Genomic DNA, 8,725 nt, shown 5'->3' with positions numbered 1-8,725 from the left:
ACCCACTTTTAGAAACAGAAGTCCTTTTGGATGCAGATTTACTTGGGATTGCCTGTTTAACATGGGATCATAAGAAAGGTATCCTAGTTTTGGATAATATTACGTATCGTGTGCGGCCTCTTACAATGAGACCTTCCACAAGGAGAATTGGGAATCTCAAGATAACTCAACCTTCATATCCTAATGTAGATGAGATTAAGTTAAAGGAAAAGATTATTCTACCTCCTTTCTCAGCAGGGATGTATGCACTCAAATGTTAATGAAGATCTGGATACAGTACTTTTATTTGAATCAGTAGTGAAACATAGTGATGCTATGAATGCTTTATGCCTTAAAGTCAATAGCAAGAAGGAAATTTCTATACCTCTAGTAAATAGTACAAAGGATATAGTTATGTTAAAGATGGTAACATTGATAGATATTATAAAAAGATTGATGAAAGGGAAATCAGTTCAGAGTCTCTCATATGTAGAAAGATTGAGATTAAGAATGAGCTTATCCCTGAAAGCATGTGTGCTGCCCCAGGATAAGGACGCACTAGAGAGGAAAAATTAGAAAATTTGTCTGCACAACAAGATTAATCACATCTAGATGAGGACCAACAGGCCCAGTTGAAGAACGTTGTAATGGAAAATCATCAAATTTTTATATTAGAAAATAATGAGTTAGGAAGATTTCAGGGAGTTCAAGTGCATATTAATGTTAGTGATCCACAGCCAGTTAGGACTTCTATGTATAGATATCCTGAGAAGGCTAAGCAACTTATTGCCGATATGTTAGAGGATATGAAGGCCAGAGATATAATTGAGCCATCCATAGCTGCTTGGTTAAGGCCTATAGTTTTAATTAGGAAAATTGATAACTCTCAAAGAATGTGCCTAGATTAAAGGAAAGTTAACACTCACCTCCAAACTGATATTCATCCTTCACATAGATTAGAAGAGTTAGTTGAGTTAGCATCCAGGAATAAGTTTTATGCCTCGTTGGGAATGAAGTACGCTTACTACCAGCTAGAATTAGAGGAAGATTGTAGAGATTTGACAACTTTTAGTGATGGAATCTCCTTGCATAGATTCAAGAGACTCCCCTTTGGGTTGAGTTGTAGTCCAGCAATATTTTCCTGAGTAGTAGGAAATATCTCATCTCCCTTAATACAGAAAAGCTGAGTCAAGAATTATTTAGACGATATGGTTGTCTGGGAGATTAGGAGAGTTATTCAAACTGATGGGTGAAAAGTGTGTGGAGATGAATATCAAGTAAACATTTGTTGGCGTCTTGCTCCAAGTCTTCTTTTCATTAATTTGATACTTCGTTTCTTTAGTTTTTCTTCACTATTGGTCTGATTGTGCTTACGAATGTCTTGGGTTTTTAGTTTGTTTATTGTTTTGGATATTTCTGCTAATTCTATTTCATCTCTGTTAGATTTTACTCTCAATTTCATTTTTTTCTCTATTAGGATTTTGGTCTATTTTGATATGTTTCCTTGTTTTTGAGCTGATGCAAATAAAAAAAAAAGACATTTCAAATTACTGTTCATTTCTTATATACTTCGTTCTATTTCATGATATAGCTGGGGGTATACCTATTTTTTATTGCTAAACTAAACTAACCAGATTTTTCTATTATTGAAGAGGTGTTTATCTTCTTTCTTAGAATTAGTTTTTCTCCTTCTTTCCTTAGATCTAAAAAAAGAAAATTTCTCACCATTCAAAATTCGCTAGACTTTAATTTGTTTAAAACGGGTACATGTTGAACTTAATTAACTTTTTCACTATAAATAAAATCTATTTCACTTTTCATTTCTCCATTTGGGCTTCTCAATGTCTACTTTCTAAGTCAATTTTGTAAAAGAACAGATGTTCCTGATTTTAATATGATTTCTTTCTTTAAATTATACAAGCATGTCATTTCTTGTGTCTACTTCAAATTTTCCTACTACTGATTCTCCTCTGTTACTTCGACCTACTTTTGCATTAAAATCACGCATATTCATTTACAGTCCCACATTTCTGTCCTCTCTATTCTAATCTTTTATCATCTTTTGCAATTCCTCCCATGATTCACTGAACACAATTATGTAATCTGTAAATCGTAACTTAATAAGATATTCCCCACTAAGTGGGCTGGCCGGAATGCCAATATATGGAGGTATCGGAAGAAAAACACAAAATCCTGAAAAAATTCACTGAGCTCCATATGGCAATGGGGACTGCGTATAGGAAATATTTTGTCAAAACTCCTCTTACCTTCATAGTTATAAGGTAATTAGGAAAAGTAACTCAGTAAATCACAAACATTATTCTCTATAAGAAAATGCAGTATATCTTCAGATATCATAAATTTTTATAATTATAACATTTTAATGTAAAAGAAATTGTGAACAATGGCATCTTTATGACTTCCACAAGTCGCAGACGATGTATCACATGGTAAATTAAACCCTTCGCCCACTTGGTCTTACCACAAACCTCAGAGAAAGCTTACGCCTGAGTTCAACATCAGACATTACTCATTTTTACGTTTGTTTTTCTTGTTTTCGTCAAAAATTTTATCATTTCAAAGAGGAAAAGATAATTTCAACATCTTACTAATATAAGGAAGAAGGAAATTCGCTCTCTTAAGAGTTCAGAAAAAGGATAATATCGGTATTACCGAAAGAAAGAGAGAGAGAGAGTAGTGTGGATGGAGAAGCGACAGCCTTGCCTGATATAAACAAAAGAAGCAAGATATTGACCAAAAGGATCTTTGTTTATGAGCAAATTATGATAACTTTCTTTTCTTTTATCAATATCCCAAAATAAAAAATAAAATTTATAATAATCAGGATTTATTAATATTGTCCTTGTAAAAATGCAGAGACAAATTTTGAGCCCACATATCTCAAAACTATACATATTGACCTTCAAATTTGATAGTCGCCGTTAGTTTTAAAGATATAGCATTGAAATGTGGTACATAACTTAAAGATACATTATAAACAATGAAATGAAGCATTTTTTTCTATTTTTTTTCATAATTCTTTTCTTGATTTTTTCCAAGATTTTTATGGTTTATTTTTTTAACACAATGAAAAAATTCATATCTGGCAAAAAAATTACTTTTAGGGAAAAAAATCTTCATATTGTTGGAGGTCTATATCCGGTCTATATAGAGGAGTAATCCCAGAACTTAAAAATAAACATTAAGGGAGGAGGTAGAATGTGAAAAACACTCATTTTCTGGATAGATCACCCTGGTGTCCCATAACCGAAGGTCAGAGACTGAAATCCTATGTAGTTTGGAGATGTCCTAAGTCCTTTTATTAAATGGTATGAATGTCAAAGCCCTTTCATTAAAAAACTGCAATAGCCGGCCAGCCCCTTAATATTAATTCTTACATTTTCCCAAACTTTCTATCATCTTTTGCAATTCTTCCCATGATTCACTAAACACAATTATGTAATATGCAAAGCGTAATTTGTTAAGGTATTCCACGTTAATATCAACATCTACATTTCCCCATTCTAAATACTTGAAAACTTCTATACATGCTGTAAATAATTTCGAAGAGATGGGGTCTTTCTGTCTAACTCCTTTCAAAATCTAAATTTTCTTACTATCTTTATGTAATTTTAAGATTGCTGTACTTCCTGGTTAGATAACTTTAAGAGTTTAACATAAGATTCTTCTATTCCTTGATTTTAAAGGGCTTTTATTACTGATGATGCATTAACAGAATCAAATGTTTCCTCATAGTCTGTAAATGCCATACATAATGGTTTGTCATACCTTGTTGATTTTTCCATCAGTTGGATAATTACATGGATATGGTTCTTTATTGAATACCACTTCTAAAGCCTGCCTGCACTTCTAAGGCCTGCCTTCTCTCTTGTTTGACTAAAGTCTAGCTGTTTTTTTATTCGGTGTGATATGATCTTTCTAAATATTTTACAAATTACGGAAAATAAACTTATTAGGCAGTAATTTTTCAGGTAGTTTATGTCTCCCTTTTCGTGAATTAGTGAGATGATAAAGTTTTCCCAAGCTGTAGATATAGAGCATTCTTGCAGACATTTCGTGTAGAATTCAGCCAGTTTCATGACTATGAAATCTCCTCCATCTATTAATCAATTGTCAGGCCCTAACCGTATATCTATATCTATCTAAATACATATCTATCTATCTATCTATCTATCTATCTATATATATATATATATATATATATATATATATATATATATATATATATATATATATATATATATATATATACGTGTGTGTGTGTATATAGTGAATTCAGGAAATCATTAAAATTTTCAGTGAATACGTGTTGTCATTAAAAATTCCAATGATTAATGGAAATCACTGAAATTTGAAGGGATCTGTAACAGAAATTCACTCTTGGTATTTCAGTTAAATTTTGTAATATTTTTTCATTTCCAAATTTGATCATTTTATTTTGTTTTAAATGGTCTTAGTATATCAGGATTATCATTATAGATTGCTTTATGCATCATCATAGAAAGATAAGGAACCTTAATTTGTATAATATTTAACAGTTATTGACATTAAAAAAAATTCTACAATTACATTTTAAAAGAACTTCAAAATTTCTCAAATATATTTTATGAATTATCAGTAATAGCATGTTAAAAGTAATTGTCTGTTGATATCCTGCAATTCAGCTCATAAGTGTTTTATAGAAGCAGCAGGGCCGGATTAAGCTGGCGGGAGGCCTGGGGCCAACTCTGGTGGGAGGCCCCCTTTCTAACTCCCATTGCATACGACAAAAAATATAGTCTAATCAATTTAATGGCAAAAATAGAGCAATACTAATTAGATTGGTTTTATATATGAAACACCACAATAGGACTATTCTTCCGATTATGAATATGCCTAAATTCAAAATAAAATACAATCGGACTATTCATCCGATTATCACTATGCATAAATTCAAAATAAGGTACAATGGGACTATTCTTCCGATCATGAGTACGCATAAATTAGAAATAAAATAAAATGGGACTATTCTTCAAATTATGAATATACATAAACTCAAAATAAAATACAATTGGACTATTCTTCCGATTATCACTATGCATAAATAAAAAATAAAATACAATGGAACTATTCTTCCGATTATGAATATGCATAATTTAAAAATAAAATACAATGGGACTATTCTTCCGATTATGAATATGCATAAATTAAAAATAAAATACAATGGGACTATTCTTCCGATTATGAATATGCATAAATTCAAAATGAGATACAACGGGACTATTCTTTCGATTATCAGTATGCATAAATTCAAAATAAAATACAGCGGGACTATTCTTCCAATTATGAATATGCCTAAATTCAAAATGAAATACAATAGAAGTATTCATCTAATTATCAATATGCATAAATCAAAAAAAAAAAACATTGGGACTATTCTTCAGATCATCAATATGCATAAATGAAATACAACGGGACTATTCTTAGCCCAGCGGCATAGTAAGAAATATGAAACCAATTGTTCAAATTGTTCTAAAAGCACCAAAATTGGCACACATGTGGATTAATACATTCTGAACAATTTTGGATATGGAGGCATTCAAGATTCTCCCAGTAGCACATTTGGCGGCCATTTTTCAAAATGGCCGCTATTTACCGTTAGCGTCATTGAATATGTACCATAATTTGTCTTTTTGTGGATGCTAAAGGTGATAAGTGTGCTAGAGGTGATAAGTATTGTACAATTACACATACTTCTGTGCTTACCAAATAATTTGGCTACCATTTCACAAGAAAATGAATTTTACTTTGCAGCGGCAGCGTTGGTGGCAGTGACGGCGGCTGCAGTAATAGTATAGTGTTGATAGTCATGGTGCTTGTAGTAGTAACTTGTGGTAACATGGTGGTGTTTTGCGTCTTTGCAGGTGAGGCAGCAGCAGCACCACCTGACATCAGAGACGCGTTGTTCCAGACTGCAGCCATGGCAAAGAAGTTCCAACTGGTCGATACTTTTGAGCAACGTACTCCCACAACACCTCCTGAGACAAACTGGAAGCTGTGTCTTGTATGTCAAGAGGAGACAACAGAGTCACTTGTCTGCCCAGTACTGTCTAAACGCCGAGACCCTGGGAGTGGATACACGACAATGGCTGCAAACTTGGTCAAATTTGATAAACTCGGAGAACTGCCAAGAACTGTTCAGTTACAGAGACTAGATGAAGGACAAGGTGTTGAGGCGACAATGGTTGCCCACCAGGCCAAGTGGCATAAAACATGTATGCTCAAATACAATAACACAATGCTACGAAGAGCAGAGAAGAGACGCATCGCAAGCAGCTCAGCATTTGATAGTACTGACAATGTCCAGGCCAAGCACGCCAGAACACACTCTTCAGAAGCCACTACCAGCGGCACCTCCTGCTTTTTCTGTGGAAAGTCTGGCACAGAGACCCTACATGAAGTAACAACCTTCCAGGTGCGATCTCTGAGAGAAGCCAATTTTAGCATGTACGTGGATGCTCTGACAGAACTGGCTCCGTGGTTCTTCGCACTAGACCACACGAACTATGCCCGATGGATACCAGTGCATCTACGGGACATGGCAGAACTGGCAAACAAACATCCAGACGTCTTCACAGAGTTTAGCAAGGGACACTTCACAGTCCAGAAGACCAAGAGGATCTTTTCAGCAATCCCTCTTGACCAAGGACATGAGCAGAACAACGCGTATGTCAAGGGTGATGGAGGAGCCATCGGCCTCACAGACAATCCAACTGCACTGAGGCGCTGGATGGTTGCCGGACCGGAGGTTGCTAGAGTGATTGTGGAATTTGACGACTTTAATCTGCATCCACACGATCAAGAGGAGACACGTCACCACGAAGAGACACCAAGTGTGCAGAACACTTTTGCCAGAGATGTGCGCTCACTCGTGGCCGTCATTGAAGAGCTGGGCAACCCTTTCGAGGAGGACAGTCAGGACTTGCTGGTGCTCGACACAAAGGAGATCGCAGACCCTGCAGTCATAGAAACAGTCCGTAACGCCAAGCAGATTGGCCAAGACCAGTTTGAAGCATTCTCAAAGGAATGCATCGTGGACAGAACCAAGTCCATTGAGGTGGCAATCCACCGGAACAAGCTACCACTGTTTGCGACCAAGAGAGGACCCAATATACCCAAAGGAAAAGAACAGGTCAAATCTCTGAAGAATGATGTTGCGCTCTTCGCACGATTATATATCGGCTGCCAGACCCGTGATGGGAATCTAGAAGAGTTCTTCAGGCATGAAAATCAGCAATGCCCTCCAGCTTTATCTGACGGAGGGAGACTGTACCTAGGGAGCAAGAGTGACTTGCTGGTGTGCCTTGAAGGCCATGCTGAGCCTCAGTTTGAAGCTCCTACTGTCACTGCTGTTGTCCTCGATGGAGCAGTAATCGTACAGATGTTGAAGCCGGGTACTGCCAACACGTTCGAGGAATATGCACAGCAAGTGTTCATCCCATACGTTGTACAACGTTTCCAACATGTATCACGTCTTGACCTTGTGTGGGACAGCTACAGAGCAGATTCCCTGAAGGCATCAACCAGAGAACAGCGTGGAAAGGGAGTATGTCGGCGTGTTGTCGACTCAGCAGTCATACCAGGAAATTGGCAAAGTTTCCTGCGAGTTGATAGCAACAAAGTGGAGCTCTTCAGCTACCTCTCCACCATGCTTGCAGAGTCCTTTCAAGAAGAAGGCAAGGAACTGGTCGTCACTGATGGGGAGCAGGTGATCTGTGTTCCACAGCAAGAGGATGTCAACTCACTCGCACCATGCAACCAAGAAGAGGCAGACACCCGCATGATGCTACATGTAGCACATGCTGCACAACATGGTCACCACCAGATACAGGTTCGAACAGTAGACAGTGACGTCGTGGTCCTAGCAGTGATGGTAGTCCAGAAACTACCAGCTGGAGACGAACTCTGGGTAGCCTTTGGGACAGGCAAGAACTACCGCTACATTGCAGCCCATGAAATAGCTTCCTCCCTTGGTCCAGAGAAGGCATGTGCTCTTCCAATGTTTCATGCCATCACAGGGTGTGATACTGTGTCAGCCTTCGTCGGACATGGGAAGAAATCTGCCTGGGCAACATGGAACACGCTGCCAGAACTCACTGATGCCCTGCTGAGTCTGGCAAATGCACCCACAAGCATCCAAGAGGATACAATGCATGTCATCGAGAGGTTTGTCATACTCCTGTATGACCGCACGAGCAAATGCAAGGACGTCAACAAGGCGAGAAAGCAGCTCTTTGCAAAGACGAACTCTGTTCAGAACATCCCGCCAACCTACGCTGCTCTGGAGCAGCATGTGAAGAGATCTGCCCTTCAGGGTGGTCATGTCTGGGGCCAGGCATTGGTACCAACGCCCGTGCTCCCTCCACCAACAGACTGGGGCTGGCATCGGAGTGATGATGGGCTCTACACACCACTCTGGACCACACTCCCTGAGGCATCCAAGGCCTGCTATGAGCTGGTGTCTTGCGGATGCAAGAAAGGCTGCAAAAACCGCTGCAAGTGCAAGAACGCTTCACTGCAATGCACTGGTCTATGTTTCTGTGAAGGCGAATGCCAGTAGATTGGGACAGAAAACTTGCTAACCAACATTATGATCTGTAGACATTCATAATTCTGGTGACCAGATTTGAAAAGTTCGGAATCATAATTAACATAGTGTGGCAAAATCTACGTTATTGTATTACAT

This window comes from Palaemon carinicauda, chromosome 6 (assembly GCF_036898095.1).
Source record: "Palaemon carinicauda isolate YSFRI2023 chromosome 6, ASM3689809v2, whole genome shotgun sequence".
NCBI classification, from domain to species: domain Eukaryota; kingdom Metazoa; phylum Arthropoda; class Malacostraca; order Decapoda; family Palaemonidae; genus Palaemon; species Palaemon carinicauda.
The sequence above is the reverse complement of the archived record's forward strand: the minus strand, read 5'-3'. Positions refer to the sequence as shown.